This window comes from Megalobrama amblycephala, linkage group LG4 (genome assembly GCF_018812025.1).
Source record: "Megalobrama amblycephala isolate DHTTF-2021 linkage group LG4, ASM1881202v1, whole genome shotgun sequence".
NCBI classification, from domain to species: domain Eukaryota; kingdom Metazoa; phylum Chordata; class Actinopteri; order Cypriniformes; family Xenocyprididae; genus Megalobrama; species Megalobrama amblycephala.
Window position 1 is genome coordinate 47,943,903 of NC_063047.1, and position 17,870 is coordinate 47,961,772.

The 17,870-nt window shown below is 39.7% G+C and overlaps 1 long non-coding RNA gene across 1 annotated transcript; it reads left to right on the forward strand.

The window, feature by feature from the left end:
• The first annotated feature begins 371 nt into the window (after positions 1-371).
• On the forward strand, positions 372-14,046 carry LOC125266143. Its single transcript, XR_007184452.1, has 3 exons — positions 372-530; positions 12,563-12,692; positions 13,907-14,046. It is a non-coding gene; the product is annotated as an uncharacterized LOC125266143 (long non-coding RNA).
• Positions 14,047-17,870: the final 3,824 nt, after the last annotated feature.

The following is a 17,870-nucleotide window of genomic DNA, read 5'->3' on the forward strand; positions in this document are numbered from 1 at the left end:
ACTATTACTTTTCGATTTCTGTGTTATTTCACACCAACAAAATGAGTTGTTCAGCAGTAAACTGTACTAACCGACCTACAGGATCTGACAGATCACTGAACTTTTCTTCGGTAACGTTAAATGTGGGCTTTATAAGCTAATTAATAAATGTTATTAGTTAAGATAACATGCCTAATGTTAACCATGCCATTGTTCTGGAAACAAAATAGCCTATTTTATAGGTAGTATTTTAAATTGTGTATAGTTTATATAGCCTATTTAAAATACATTAATGATGATTCCCCCCCCCCCCAAAAAAAAAAAAAAAAAAAAAAAAAAAAACATTACAAACGTTACCAACAAACATACGCCATATGAGTCACTGAGGACACCGTAGTTGAAGTTATTACTCAAGGATGGATAAGTTCAAACTGTACGTGATCCTCACGGGAGCGATACTGGTCACAGCAGAAGAGAGAGAGAGCGCGTGCACGAAGCTGTTTTGGACATAAAGTTTACCAGTTTATGAAGCACCCCCGAAAAGGCATAAGGTAAGTCTGTATATATACGCATACGGTAAGTTTGTATATACGAAGCTGTTGTGGACATAAAGTTTACCAGTTTATGAACCACCCCCGAAAAGGCATAAGGTAGGTCTGTATATATGTTTACTGTTAGTTGTAACGAGTATATTTGTGTAATTCACTGTGTATGTTAATGAAAATGTGAAGGAGAGTTCATAGATAAAAGACTTTAATGCGCACTTCTTGTACTATGTTTTATTCAGCACTTATGGTGATTTTCAGGACCGATAACGTATGCATCATCTTTTTTGTGTGATGTACAATAAACTTCATAAACTCATCAGTAAAGATTTGGCCTTCATTCGGGTCTGCTACAACAGGCTCGTACAAATAGTGGATAAAAAGCAAGATGACAACATAAGATATAAAAGCAATTAAACTAAACTATACCTGGGGGGTATTCCAGAAAGCAGGTTATTCAATTCTAATATATGAATTTTATTATCATAGCACACATGGATCTACTTCTTAATCTTTATAACAGGACATTTTCTATGCTATAATTTCTATAATAAAATACATATCATATATGTGATATTTTATTAAATAATTAGCATCAAACAAACAATATTAAGATTAAAAATTATTGCACAACCACCCAATAGGTGGTGATGTGCACCAAGTAGGTTATGTAAATCGCCATTAAACAAAAGAAGAAGAATGAAGTAGAATGGCGCGCTTTTTCTTAGCGTCTGTTTCCATGGTGAATCATCGATTCGTCGCTCTGTTGAGAATGTCTTGTGTGTTAACCGGGAACATACTCTGGGTTGGCTGAACTTATTCCCGGATGCATTTTTGGAACCAGCATACCTCGAGTAAGCAAGGTTTGGGTTAATCAACCGAGAGTTCAGGGTATATGTGACAGTAAGTTAACCCTGCTTTCTGAAATACACCCCTGTTCTGTCTCCATGCAGCATATATTCTCTGGCTCTGTAGGCATAATTTTAGACTCCGATTCGAACTAAACACAGCTACAGAGAGTTTCTGACATAATTAGTGCATGAGATTGTTCTGTCACTGGAGCTCGGAGCATCAGCTCTTGAAGCTCCGCCCTCTTAGGTCATGAGCAGCAGCTCATTTGCATTTAAAGGGACCCACACTAAAACGGCACGTTTTTGCTCAACCCCAAAAAGTGGCAAGTTTAACATGTTATAAAAACATTTCTGTGGGGTATTTTGATCTAAAACTTCACATACACACTCTGGACACCAGAGACTTATTTTACATCTCTTAAAAAGGGGCATAATAGGTCCCCTTTAATAAATAGTCCTTTACATTTAGGCCTACATTTACATTTAGAGTAGACTTTTTATTTCCTAGATCTTTAAAGTAAGGAAATGCTATAGAACAAGTACCTTTTTGTAATTGTCGGTCCCACTTTATATTAGTTGTCCTTAACTACTTTGTACTAACATTTAAATTAATAATTTGATACAATGCACCTATTATGTACATGTTTAACATTGTACTTATGTTTTAAAAAAATCTGCATACAGTAATTACATATGTAATTCATTTCTGTAATTACATCTATAATTAAACTGTTGACTCTTCCCTTAAAACGAACTATACCACCAAACCTGTTCCTAACCTTACCCTCAGTAGCAGCAAAAGTATTTTACAATATAATATGAACACAATAAGCATATTGTACTTTTTTTTTTAATGTAAGTACATATTAGATAAAGCCACATACACTCTAACAAAATGGTGCTATATAGTACTAAAAGTGGTTCTTTGGTTCGTAATTATAGGAGAATCACTTTAAGTGCTGTATAGCACCAAATCTTGGTGCTTCAGTGGTTCTTCAGCAGTTCTTCACTGGTTCTTTGGGATGACTGAGGTGCTATACCACTGCCAAGAACCTGTTAAGCCCCTTTAAAGGTTCTTTACGAGCCAAAGAACCACTGTTGGTGCTGTTGAGCATCATTTTTGTTGAAGAAATAAAATGCGATATGGCACCTCTTATGGGTTCTACATAGCACCATTTGACAAAGGTACTGTAGAGCACCTTTAAAGATATGGTGCTACACAACAGATGTTTCAGATACAGTATATAGCACTTTTTTTTTTAGAGTGTAATATAAAGCGTGACCTAATTGTTAAAATAATGAATATTCTTTTGAATTATCCTTCACTGTCACAAATTTTAAAAAGTTAACTCGAACCCTTCAACTTGATGTCCAGTGTACAATCTAGGATTTGAGGTAAAGTCAGCTGAAAACTACTTTTTTTGTAACAGAAAAAAGTGGAAGATATACATATAATCACTAACTTTTGGTTAGGACTATGAAAGTAAATAAAATGTGTGAATCCAAGTTAGTCCCAACTTTACCATCATTAGGGTAAAAAAGCTTATCTCACAAACCAAAGGCCTAAAGAAAAACAAAGGCTTATTTTTTAAACAAATGTCTTTGAGAACTGGTGTACATGCGGTTATCGCAAACTAAACTTTGTTTAAATAAGAAAAGGGGACCTTCTCTTTCCCCCATTCACTGCCATATGCGTGCACACACAGGTTTACACTATGTGGAATGTTTCAGAGTTCTGAGGACCTCCGCTTGCCAGGTCAGTCATCTGTGTTTATTTGGAAAGGAAAGCATCAGGAAATTGACCCAAAGCCCCCTACTGATCATGGGGCTACCCCTGTGAATTCCTTAACAATTAGACCTCTGTGCCTATTTGGCTCAAAATCAGAAGAAAAATAAAGGGTTGGAGGGGTTTCTACACTTGACATGGAAGCAAATGTACTATAAGCCAAAAAAATATTTTAGCTACATGGATAGACGTAAGCTTTTTTATTAATTGAAAACCTTCCTCTCTCCTGTAACTCTCAACTCATATACAGGGTCTATAGCATGTTGGATGAGAGAAGGACAAGAGAAGCATGAAGGTTCTTCGAAAGTCCTCTTTTTTTCTTTCTTTTTTTTTTTGCTCAGTGTTGTATAGTGCTTTTCACAATGCACAGAAAATGTATGTGTCATTGTTTAACAGGAGAACTGTATTATAGTTGGTAAACCCCCAGTGAGAAAGCCAGAAGTGAGTGTGGCAAAGTGGGGGAAAAAACTCCTTAATGTGGGTATTGAATGGAAAGACCTTTCAGAGGAACCCCATCATCAGTTGATCTCCATTTGACAAAAATAAGTAGCTCTAAGATAAATAGTGACAAAACTTTCATTTCAGGTGAGCGTTTTCTTAAAGATCTATTTGTATGATGGCACAAGTGTTTCAAACGCACAACCCTGACTGATAAATACATCGAGAGAAAGAGACAGACAGAAGGAGACAGTGAGAAGAGATTAGAAGCGATGAGGGGTTATTGATGCAGAGGTAGCACTGATGCAGAGAATTTGGCTCTGGTTCAGATCAGATAAAGCCAGTAAAATCTGGCTGCAGCAATAGTGTAAAAAGACTAAGAGTACAATTAATCAATAGCATTAGATACTTTTAGGGGAAACATGGCGTGATCTTATATGGAAACAATATCATTTGGAATGAGAAAATGAAAACTAAAAATGTAATACGCTTTGTAGGCCTACTCAAATATGCTACTCAAAGGTTTATCCACTATCCATATGGAAAGTGTTACAGCAATAGTTCACCCAATCATACAAACTCTGAGTTACACTTTATTTTGATAGTCCGCTTTGCAACTACATGTCTACTAACTCTCATTAGAGAGTTAGTAGACGGTTAGGTTAGGGTTAGGTGTAAGGGTTTGGGTTAGTGGAATAAGTTGTAGTTGCAAAGTTACTAATAGTTAGTAGAATGTCTCTTGGGGAACCATCAAATTAGTGTTAACAAATATTAAGCAGACAGTCTACTAATATCTAATTACTATCTAATACTCTAATGAGAGTTAGTTGACATGTAGTTGCAAAGTTACTTATAGTTTATGTCTAAAGTGAACCATATATGAAGTGTTACCAAATTCTGTCATTATTTATTTACTCTCATATTGTTCCAAATCCATTTGATGTTCTTTCTTTATAAAAGTTTCATAAAGGTAGTCTTTGTGACTTGTATACTATTTTCCAATTCATCTAAAGACTTTGAGGAAAAAGTCATTATTTACGGAAAATATTTACCACTGAAGAAATCATGCTACATGTAAGAACACCTTTGTGTGCACATAGCCAAATGAGCAATCTTGATACCACAAGATTGGAATAGGAGGAAGCTGTACACAAACTCTGCGTTTTGAGTGTATTGATTAATTGGTTGAGGGTATGAGTTATATGGACCATTTGGAGTGTAAATGATGCCAGCATTTTCACTTTTAGGGGTTGATAAAGGCACAACAGGATCTCACAAAATGAGAAAAGTTTCCCACCATCTCTCTTTCTCACACACATGCCACACAAAACCAAAATGTGCACACACTCACTCCAATTAGGGGGAAACAGTCCAGTAGCGGTTGGGATTAGAAATGAGGCAGAAGATTATAGTCCTCAGTGAGTGTTTGAAATAGAGCTTTATATGGAAAAATTGGATTAAGGGCTCCTGCAAGTGACCACACACATGCGCACACACACATGCACACAATTTACAGTCAGACTTGATTGCTCCAGCAATGAGTCTTGGGGCCATTGATATCCTCCTACATCCACATTTAAATAATACACAAAATGCATAAAATGTATTTTTTCTCAATGGCAGTACAGGTCAATATTATAAGTTGAGTAATGGTACAGTACTTGCTTGTGCAAGTTGCGTGGTTAGAACATTGAAATGGCATTGATATGCAGTTGCTAAGGTGTTCTCAGAGGTTTGTTGTTCATTACAAAGCATTTGCTGGGGTGTTCTGTGTGTTGTATTGCTTGGTGGTCAGGTGGCAAGACAAAAAGCCCACTCCTAAATCTCTCTGACATTCTGGTACTTGGTCATCCACCGGGAGATAATACATCTGATCACAACTGTGTACAACTTTTTTGTCTGAATCTGTTATGTTGACAATGACAATACTTAAACCTCTTTTATAGTAAAAATGCATTGCTCAATTAAAATACATGCTGATATTTTTGGGCATAAAGTCAAAAAAGTCTAGATTATACAACCAACAAAGTAATGTGATTAAACCAGCATGAAGAAAAAGAGGAATCCTGCAGCAAACCACCATGATTTTGTGTCAGCAAATATCTCAGGGTTAGTTCATCCAAAAGTGAAAATGATGTCACAACTTACTCCATAAATTGTTCAAAACCAATAAGATTTGTTCAACATCAGAACACAAGTAAAAAATATTTTTTATATTCTCTCATTATTTGCCCATCCATTGAAAGTCTAAGCAACCAAAAATTTTCAACGCTACAAAAAGAACAAAAAGATAATCCAAAAGTAATCCATATGCATCAAGTGGTTTAATCCAAGTTTTTTGAAGAGACTAGATCACTTTACATAATGAAAAGATTTTAAATTAGGCTTTTCATATTCACATATGAAGACTGACTAACACACATACATAGAGCACATCAAATATGGTAAATGGAAGCACAAATGTGCTCTGCTATAGTTGTTTCTGAACCCCTGAACTTTTTTTTGTTTCTTTTCCATTTTGTTAACATAAAAGCACACTTTTGTCTAAGAGAGATCCTTTTAATCCTCCTTGAGTAAGACGGTATTGCAAATTGGCGCCTTTCTGATCCAGCGACGTAAGTGGCTGTTGATGTCGCACGTCCTGATTTTGCAGAGTTAGAAGCATTCCTGGGTCAACATATTTTGTTTATCTTGAAACAACATTCATGTCTGAAAATTTAATCCTAACCATATCCCTACCCCTAAACTTAAACCTTACCCTACCCATGAGTTATCCCTAAAATCAGAGGGGAATGATAACTGGTGTAGAAGCACCTAACCCAGATTCTAAGCCTGTACTTGACATAAGCTGTAAACTTGTCCCAAAAATCTGATTGGTTAATTGGAATGTTGTTTTGTTCCAGGATCAACAAAGATCCAGTAACATGTTGCACTCGTTAAAATCTAGTTCTGCTTTAATGTCAGAGCGGTCCACAGTATGACCCATAGTTTAAAGTTCACAGTAGGTGAAATGTTGAACTTTTACCCATGCATTCATGCATTCCTTAATAGGTAAGTTTGCATACATTGATGTGTCACAAACAGCACTCATTAAGTGTATACAAACCTTGCCTTCTTCGCCAAATGTTTCTCTAAGGCAGCCTTTTAATGCTTTTGCCTGTGCTACCCACATCATTCTTACTAATTAGCTAGAATTGTTAATGTCATGCATGAGCAGTGGTCAGCAAGCACTAATGGCACATAGACTGCTTGCTCAGCAAGCTCTCGACCAATTTATTAGAGCAGCAAATGGTGTGCAGGATTAGGAATTAATGAATACAAGAATTTAATCCCCATCCGGATATATTCTCTAACTCTAATCTTTTCATTGTGAAATCTTTTCTTCACATTTCAGGGCAGTGGTGTGTTCTGATATAGATGGGTGTACTCCTGCAGGACAACTGAGTAGTGTAAGAGGGGATAGTCAGTCCAGAGAATTCTTAAATTTAAAGCAAATTATATCTGGTTAAGTGCAAATATGACACATTATCAAGATGACCGGTAACAGACAAAAGCATTTATTTGCATTTTGTATTCTAAAAACTAAATTATTAGCAGAATTGATTCGACATGACATGTACTGTTACAGAGATGCACAGTATGAAATCTGCAACCTTCTGGTTGAGTGTTCACCACTTGTCACACTGTGCCACATAGAAGACACACTTTTATCCTGATGCCGATGAGACCTTCAAAGGTTAAAAGGAACATACAAAAATAATGCTTAGCATGCTAACCAATGATCTAATTAACATAGGACAAGAAAACACAGGCATGGCCAACTTCATAAAGGTTTTTCTCAGGAACGGTAGAGAATACCAAAAATCTGTTCTGTTATTCCTGTGCCGATCGGAGTCGATTTTGGCCAAAAAGATGACAAGATTTGTAGGAGAAGTAGTGAAAAAAATGTTTTTCATCTACTTCAAAATGAGGGAAAATTACAAATGGGATGTCGTCCGAATTGGCATAAACCAATGAATGTAATGACACAAAATTCATTTTGGACAAAGCTTTCAAAAGGTATGTGTTTTGGTAAAAATCCTTATATCTCAGGAACACTAGGTGGTGTTGTTTTCAAATCTCTCAGGAACCTTAAGGGCATGGAGTCAATTATGTTTACCAAATTTTGTGCCGATATGTCAAATCATTTAGTAGACACTTGCAGCTTATGACAATTTTCAAAATGGCAGACAGGCGGATCATCTGCTCCTGGCAAACTCGGTACAGATGGATTCAGCATGACCTAAGGAATCCATAGACACAGAGAACACACTTTTCTTGCAAACATTCCACAAGCTATGGTCAACAAGAGCAATTTTTCAGATCTCATGACCTGTAGGTGGCGCTGTAGGTCCCAAATTTGGCAGATACCCTATTACCATTATGATGCTGATGAAGTATACCAAGTTTGTTTTGATAGATCACAGTATTGCTGAGATGCATGTTACCTCTTGAAGGAGTAGCAAAAAAAAAAAAAAAAAAAAAAAATTGAATACAGTACAAATGGTGACTACTGTAATGGGTGGAGTCCTAATGTAAGATTTTGATTGTGATCATCATGAGAAGAGTAATCAAGTGAGCAAAGGGTTCAAAAGTTATAAGCAATAGAAAAGTGAATTTTTAAGCTGGTGCTGAGGATTTGGCCCTAGAGAGCCCAAAATTGGTAAAACTGCTTTTGAGGACCACCCAAAAATTACAATAGGGGCCCCCAAAAGAAAAGAAAACAAGAAAGAAGTCACAAGAAATGGAACAAAGAAAGCTTGTCTTGTGTTGTTATTGTGCATTGAGCATGAGGGATAGTAAATTAAAAAAGTAAAAATCAGTCAAGAACAGAAATACAGATTTCTGTATGATTTTATGCATTAATGGAAGAAGAGAAAAGAAGTATGCATGCACACATGTGCTGTGTGTGAGTAGAGATCTTGTTGGATTTGTCTCCCTTTGGAGGAGTCCATCACAGAGCTTAATTACTTACGCATGTGGAAAATTTCAAGCCTTTAAAAATGTTCTTCTCTCCAAAAAAAAAAAAAAAAATTCAGACAGGAGTTCCAAACAAATACGGTCTTACAACTATAGCCTCTCTGTCTCTCCTCTGGCAAGGGTCAAAGTTCAAAAGGATCAGACCAATTGGACACAGCCTTCTTGTCTCAAAAGTGGGGGAATGCTACAGCTGACCTGTAAAGAAATACCCCTCCCTGGATCAAAGCTTAAGAAAAGTTTCATTTGAAACTCCAGAGCCAAAAGATCTGCTGGTTACACTGTTTTAACATCTATTTTCCTCCTCTGCATATCAGACCCCACCCTGCACAGTTTACTGACATATTTCCAGAGGTTTGAAGAGTAAATATGAACCATTTGTGCTTTGAAAAATGGAATTTCTCTGGTTACAATTCCAACCCATTTTTAAGCATTCCAGGGAGAAGGGGAGAGACATAAACAGTTACATCTTTCGATTAGTAGAGTTGCTTTAAATTGAGGGTAATGGGAGACCAGACTATGTGACTTGGAGAATATTGTTAGAAAAAGAAAACTTTCAGTTAAAGGTGAAGTATGTTTTTTTTTTTTATGTTAAAATACATTCTCTTAACCCAGTTTATTGTTCATTGACTACTATTAGTATGTCATTCAAGGTTTTATATTCCCCAAAAGAGTAAACATCGAGCCTCCCAGGCACCATCAAACATTGAGAGTGGTGCGCTCAGATCCGTCAATCTCTTTCTAGCTCAACTATAGCGTTTGGGACGTGGCTACTGTAGCAGGCTGAGCCTGAGAGCGTTCAGCCTGTGTGGGACCATGGCTGACACATTACATGGGAAAAGATATTCAGATGTGCAGAAAGATTAAACAGGTCATGAACATGTCAAAGTAAATGGGGCATTGCTATGAAATGCTCTGCAATGGACACTTCAATAGCATACAACTTCATCATGCATCCGTTCACAGACAAATGTACCAGTTTATATTGCTTACTTTGATGTGTCCACTGTAGACAGACTCAAACTGTTGTGGCGAGTCATGTCAAAAAATGCAGATGGATGGGTTTATTATAAGCAAGACACTCGCATTCACACTAGAAAGGGTGTTTTCCTGCTCAGTTGCTTACTCATGACACATTGCAACATAGGTAAAAGAATACCTAATATGTTGGACCTTTTTTTGAAAGTAGCCTACGTTTACCTGTTGAGACATGCCTTCACAAGCACCCATAAGAGATGTTTGTGATGTTTGAGATGGGGGAGGCACAAGACACGATAGAGGCATTTGTAAGTTTGTTTGAAAAAAATGCTTTATTTCTATTGCTTTAAGGTAACTGCATGATGAGATTGACCATTGGGGTCTTGACTGCACTAGGCTTCATTAGGGATCTTCCTCTGGCCCTACATGCAGAAAATCATTGAACATTACTGAGAAAGGCTTGTAGAGAGACAAGATCACCCCTTAAAACCACTGGGTTGAATTGGTGTCCATCGACTTCACTTGGGCAAGCAGTGGCTGTGTCTGTGTATTCATTGAACTTAAGTTTGGAAATCAACGCTTTTTGAAAGTCAGCTCTCTCAGAAATTACAGAAACATCCCTGGCTCAAGGACCACCCTCAAGAAAATGGGCAGGTGGAAAGATTTTACCAGACGTTACTACAGATGCTCTAAACCAGAGAGACAAAAATCAGATAGGAAGGAGACACTAAACAAACTAATCTTTGCCTACAAATCTACCAAGTCACTGGCTTCTCACCCCTCTCACATTATAACTCAGACCACTAGATTTAAGCTGTCTGGTAAAGTGACCAGGTGCACACAGCTGGTGTGTTTTACACACTGACCTGTACATACCAATTGGTGTCTGACTTGAAGCCAGTTGGAAATGTTTTCAGATTTGAGATGGCACCAATGCCACATCACTGTGTTTGCATACTTTGATAAACATGACACAAAGTAACATTAAGACTATTACAAAAATTTTTACAGTTATGATTTGTGAGCATTAGCAAAACTGAAGGTGTCAGAATAATCATGTAACACACATCTTTACCCGACTGCTCTCAAATAACTCTTACTTTACTTTGAATATTTTGCAATTTTCGGTTCTGCTAATGCTCACAAAACCATGTTTTTATAACAGTAAAAACGTTTTTTTGTAATCTTAATGTTACTTTTTGTCTCTTTTATCCTGACCATATTTGCCATTCAACTTTAGCACATGCATGGGCTACATTTATGTTTGTGTAACAGTCGAAACAAGTGTTGTTATAAAGTTACCATTGGCTTCATTATATACTTCCATACTAATGAGTGATTTAAAAACAGCAATGTTGAAAAAAAACCCTATAACTCAAAAATATTACATTATATGGTAACACTTTTAGGGTCTAATTGACACTATTAACTAGTTGCTTTTTAGCATGCATATTACTAGGATATTTATTAGTATCTATTTATAAAGCACATATTAATGCCTAATTCTGCATGACCATATTCTACATCCATTAATCTTACTCAATACTAACTATTAATAAGCAGTAATTAGGTAGTTAGTCGTAGTTAGTAGATAAAAGTGTAGTGAAAATTAAACCCTAAACTGAAGTGTGACCCACTATACTATTATTTGCATTAGGATTTGTCTGTAGTATGTAGTGGTTCTGAATGTTCACCTCAAACACAAATTGAATACTGATATTTCCCAACAACTTGAAAGGCTTCCATGGTGAACATATTGCTCAACACAATTATCCTTTAGAGCCCCTTGCTGCATGCCTATTGCATTGTGCCATTTCTGTAGATATCAAGACTGTAGTTCACACACACACACACACACACACACACACACACACACACACACACACACACACACACACACACAGGTGTGAGGGCTGAAAATGCTGAGACGTGTGATTATCCTGACACCTTGTTCACACTTGACCTAGCAGTCAGAAGTAGATCAGTCATAGCAGTGGAATGCTCTCACTGTGGTTTAATGTACATGCAACACCCTACTCTGTGTGAAAATTACATTTTTTTTCCCCCTTAACTCTAATGGAAGTGGAATTTATAGTAATGAAAAGTAACTGCTATAATGTGAGAATTGCTAAGCCACCAAAGTTTTGGGATGATGATGATGATGATGATGAAGGCTTTCTGTCTCATAATCCTATGTGTTTGTAAGTTTGTTTCCATGTGTGACATCCTAAGCCTTGAATTTCTGAATTCATTTCTTCAACTTGCATATAAATAAAGTTATGCACATCAGGATTAGATGTGTTCTCTTCCATGTCAGGAAGTGTTGTTGGCGCTCAACTGATAAGTGCAACCGATAAGTGTTTTCCGATTTCCTGCTCTAACAAGATAACCACACAAGCAGTGCTGGTCAGTAGTGTCACTACAAGCAGTGAAACCATAAGTTTAACTATATTTCTCAGTAGTGAGGTGCCATGTAGCTTTTCAAAGACTCAAACAATTGAAAAAGTGAATGGGGCTAGCAACACTGTAGTCATGGGTTAGATTGCAAACGAATGATAGCCTGAACTTTGAATTAAATGAGAGTCATTTAGGACAAAAAGCACCTGCCAAATGGATTAAAGCAAATGTATTTAATGTACTAAGACATTTTAGCTATTAAGCAACAGTGTAGAATTTACACTTGCTACAACATTGCATTTTCCTTAACAATAGGGAGTACTGCATGAAATTATGTCTTTGTATTTTTTTTTATTTTTTTTTCTCAAATCCAATGTAAATTCGTGTTCATTTTACACACTTTCCAGGTTAAAAAAGGTAACACTTTATTTTGATGGACCCCTTTAGACATTCTGTTGACTAAATAACATTGCATCTACGAGTCAACTAACTCTCATTAGAGTATTAGTAGAATATCAGTAGACTGTTTGCTTAATATCTGCTAACATATTATTTTGATGGTCTCCCAACAGGCATTCTACTGACTATAAGTAACAATGCAAGTACATGTCAAATTAAAGGAGCCAGGGAAAAGATGACGGTGGGAGGAGCCAGGGAGTAACCCCCAGCAGGAGCACCAGGATGCAGGGGCCAAAGAACTGGGTAACTCAGGCAGGGGGGTACAAAATGGCCTTCTTGGCCGATACAGGATAGGCAGAGAGTTCAAATATGGCCTCCTTGACTGATACAGGTGGAAGCATCATAGACAATACTAGCTCAATACTGGGCAATGAAACAGGATTGGTACTGGGCTCGATCAGTGATGACAAGAGACTTTGGGAAACACCCTCCTCCAATTTGTCACATATACTATATATGTGGACATTAAAAACTGCTCACCTTCAGTACAGGGAGTATGGGCAAGGCTCCACGTCATGCCCACAAACTCCACTAAAAACAGAAAGAGGCATAGAGGCAGCTACTGAAAACCAATGAAAAGGAAACATTTATACAGTTTTCTTAGTATGTTTTACCTATTTGCCCCATGTTGAGAACCTGCAAGTTTGGTATTCTCAGATGATGTGACTGTTTCCTTTCATGTAACTCATTCACAGAGGGCTTTGGCTGAAGAGTTTGTTACAGTGCAGTGTGGGAGATAAAAAAGATGCAACAAGTAAAGTAAATTATCTATTGGCACAATACCTTATATCAGTAGGACACAATAACATGCTTTCTTATTTTTGAACAACATCTACAACAGGATTAGGAAAGCATATCAAAGACCTTAAACCTAGCTCCCAGTTCAGTAGTCAGTCTTGATACACAGTTGGAACCACCTTACTTTAACCAATTCTCTCCACAGTAACTGTTTTTAATAAGTCTTCATATTTTCTTGGTCCTGAAGCAGCAAAGCAGCACTGAGGAATGTTAAACTCCAGCCCTTCACCATAAGCACATCATTCACATTCCTCTCCACAAACACAACAGCTATAACCATGACAACCTTTGCAAAAACATGAGGCTGGTTTGACTTTGTTTAATTGCTCCCCCTCACTTTGCTTCGTCACTCCATTACTACACATCCATTTAAGTGTGCACTCTCAATATGACTATGGCAAATTAATTCCAGAGCCCCAGAAGCTGTCATTTACTTCATTTCAAAGTACTTCTGTGATTGGAATGTTTGGATTTAGTTGCAGTGATTCAAATGATTCAAACGACACCATGAGCCAAATGTGACAATACTTAATTAATTGTGTCATAATAAAGAGCAAAATTTTGTCACAATCATTGATAGTTATGTGTGAAAATTATTGCCAGCCAATCACAATGTCTCTTCCATCTTTATAACCCCCACTAACACTCTGTGCTAGCAGTTCACCGAGGCCATCTTCATCCGACCGGTTCTGGTGGCTTTTCCGTGATTCATCAGCTGGCTACTTGGATGGGGCACCTGCGTCAAAAGACTTTGTTTTATCATGTTCTAATAAAATAAAGCTTATTACACAAATTCCAATCAATAAATTGACTTAATCAATGACAAAAGCACACACAAACACACACCACTTCATATGAATCAGTAAAAGTACGACAAATTGTTTTTCTCACCCCCATAAAATGTATTCCAGTGACTCCATTGTGCTCAATCCTAAAATCTACAATATGCTTTTAACAACAGTCTAATAGTGGCCTTTCCCACACTTTCTCCTAGAGCCACTCAAGTAGAGGAGATTTAATTTACATCTGCTGCTTGGCTGATGATGGGTCCTCATGGGAAGAATAGGCAGTTTTTTGGAGGGATTGACTTTCACTACTTCTTTCTAAACCATATTAATGAGAACAGAAAATGAAGGCATTTCAAAACCAACATCATGTCATTTTTTCTTGGATATACATCTATTCATATTTTTCTGATGCTGAGTAAGACGACTTATAAGGGGGTATCAATAAGTCAGGGCTACATATATAGTATAGTGATGTTCAGAAAAAAAGGTTTTAGGCTAGATAAGTTGAGGTTAGTCAGCTCATGCATTTTATTCTAAGTCTTTTGAAACCAAACTTTCTGTCAGTATTCACTGAAAAATATTGCCTCGGATATTGATTTCCTTTATACAGTATCGAGAGCACTGTGGTTGTATATTGATTAGAACTCAGAGGCGTAAGATTATCAGTGAAGAACAATTTGTGGGCTATTTGGTGTCAGGAAATGAACACAGAGAGAGGATCCAAGTGCAAGTAAAACAATATTTATTGACAGAATACGCTGTACAATAACTTCACCCCAATTGTCAGTCGTTGCCGTGACTGAGGCGTGCTGAAGCAATGGCGTGCGGAGGCAGATGAACAGGGTGGCGCAGGGCTGCAGCGGGTATCAGAAACCAAGGATAATCCAACCCAGATGCGGGCACAAGACGACAGTTCATATAATCCACCCAGACGCGGGCACAAGACGATAGTCCAGAAATCCAGGAAACGGGAAGTGAAACACGGAACACATGACACCAGGACAGCCTGCAACGAACTGACAAAGACACCACGTAGACACGCACATTAAATAGCAAACACTGAACAAGACACGGCTGGCAGCACATCACAATCAGACAGGTGGGTGACGCCCACACAATCACTCACTCACCGGCAACACACACCACAACCACACGAGGGCGAGTAAGTGAACCCATGAACCGTGACAGTACCCCCTCTCCTACGAGCGCCTCCTGGCGCTCCCAGGAGAGCCTACCTGTCGATTGTAATCATCAATAATAGAGTGGTCCAGGATGTCCCTGGTGGCAATTTGAGGTGGACAGTCACCGGGCTAAGAATTTTGGTGACCGTAAACGGGCGAATAAATTTTGGTGCTAACTTGTTACTCACGGAGCGGAGCGGAATGTTCTTGGATGAAAGCCACACTTTTTGACCAACGACGTATACGGGAGGCTTCAGCCAGTGGCGGTCGGCCTGGGCCTTGGTGCGCACTCCCACCTGAAGAAGAGTCTCTCGGGCTCTTCTCCACGTGTGACGACACCTCTGGACGAAGGCGTGAGCGGAGGGGACCGCGACTTCAGATTCCAGACTGGGAAAGGCAGGTGGCTGGTAACCTAGACTACACTGAAAAGGCGACAGGCCCGTAGCCGACACTGGTAACGAGTTGTGCGCGTACTCCACCCAAGGAAGCTGCTGACTCCAGGAGGAAGGATTCTGAGCAACCCGACATCGCAACATTCTCTCCAAATCCTGGTTGGCTCTCTCAGCTTGCCCGTTCGTCTGGGGATGGAACCCAGATGACAAACTAACAGTCGCCCCCAGTAAACGACAAAACTCCTTCCAGAATTTGGAGGTAAATTGGGATCCCCTGTCAGAAACCACGTCTACCGGGAGGCCATGGATACGGAAGACGTAATTAATGACAGTAACCGCTGTCTCCTTGGCAGTGGGTAATTTGGGCAAGGGGATGAAATGTGCCGCCTTCGAGAACCGGTCCACTACGGTCAAAATCACCGTATTGCCCTGTGAAGGAGGGAGGCCTGTGACAAAATCTAGCGCTATGTGGGACCAGGGTCTCGAAGGGACAGACAGCGGTTGAAGGAGTCCATCAGGGGAACGATTGGAAGTCTTACCACGAGCACAGACAGAGCAAGCCAAAACAAAATTGATCGTTGTTTAACCAAAGAATTGGTACGACTAACCCCTGGATGACAAGCCAGATTGGAATCGTGGCCCCATCGGATAACGTCTGAACGTAACCCCTCTGGCACAAATAACCGACTCTGTGGGCACCCGGGCGGAGGCGTTACCCCTTCTAAGGCCGTGCGGACCTTCGACTCGACCTCCCATGTGAGTGAAGAGACAATGAGTCTCTCAGGTAGAATACACTCGGGAGTGGACGGGCGCTCGGAATGATCAAAAACACGAGATAAAGCATCGGGCTTGATGTTTTTGGACCCGGGACGGTAAGATAAAGAAAACTCAAAACGACCGAAAAACAGAGCCCACCGAGCCTGCCTAGAGTTAAGTCGTTTAGCGGATCTGATATATTCAAGGATCTTATGATCAGTCCAGACGATGAAAGGTACCCCTGAACCCTCCAACCAGTGACGCCACTCTTCCAAAGCTAATTTGACCGCCAGCAGCTCCCTGTTACCAATGTCGTAATTGCGTTCGGCAGCAGTTAAACGATGTGAAAAAAACGCGCAAGGATGCATCTTATCGTCCACTGCGGAGTGCTGGGATAGAACTGCACCTACCCCCACCTCTGACGCATCAACCTCCACCACAAACTGATGTGAAGGATCAGGGGCGACAAGAATGGGAGCCGAAACGAAGCGGCTTTTGAGGTTGGAGAATGCAGCCTTAGCTGCATCCGACCACCTGAACGCCGTTGCGGGGGAGGTCAAGGCAGTCAGAGGAGCGGCTAGTTGGCTGAAATCGCGAATAAAACGCAGGTAAAAATTGGTGAATCCCAAAAACCTCTGCAGCCGTTCAAAGGCAGAAGACATCAACGGCAAAGGATAAGTATTCTTTACCGTGATGTTGTTCAGTCCTCTGTAATCAATGCACGGCCGCAGGGACCCATCCTTCTTACCCACGAAAAAAAACCCTGCCCCCGCGGGAGACGAGGAAGGGCGGATGATCCCAGCTGCCAGAGAATCAGAAATATATTTCTCCATGACCTCCCTTTCTGGATTAGAAAGTGAATATAACTTGCCTTTAGGCGGAGAAGACCCTGGAACTAAGTCTATGGCACAGTCATAGGGACGATGCGGAGGGAGAGAAGCAGCCCGGGACTTACTGAACACTTCCTTCAGGTCGTGGTACTCCTGGGGCACGTTTGACAGGTTCACCGACTCCTCCTGCAACACAGAACGAGATACAGAAGAACAAGCAGACAACAAACAAGACGCATGACAGTGCTGACTCCACTCCGCCACGGATCCCTGGCCCCACTCGATCCTGGGCTTGTGTTCCATCAGCCATGGGTGCCCCAGGACGATGGGATGATGAACAGATCTGGAGAGGTAAAATGACAGCAGTTCAGTATGATTACCGGAAATGATAATGCTTCCCTCAGCGCCCGAGTCGACCAGAGCCTGGCAGATGTGATATCCCGATACCCACTGCAGTCTCACTGGGAGGAGCGTCGCAGACGAGGATTTATCCAAGGCTAGACCGCCCGACAGTAACCTCGGTCCTACTTCTGTCCTTTACTGGGCAGTCCTTAAGAAAATGTCCAGCTCCACCACAGTACAAACAAAGTCCTTTTTCCCTCCGGTGTGTCCTCTCCTCCCAGGAGAGCCGAGCTCTCCCCACCTGCATGGGCTCAGGATCGAACGGGGGACCGAC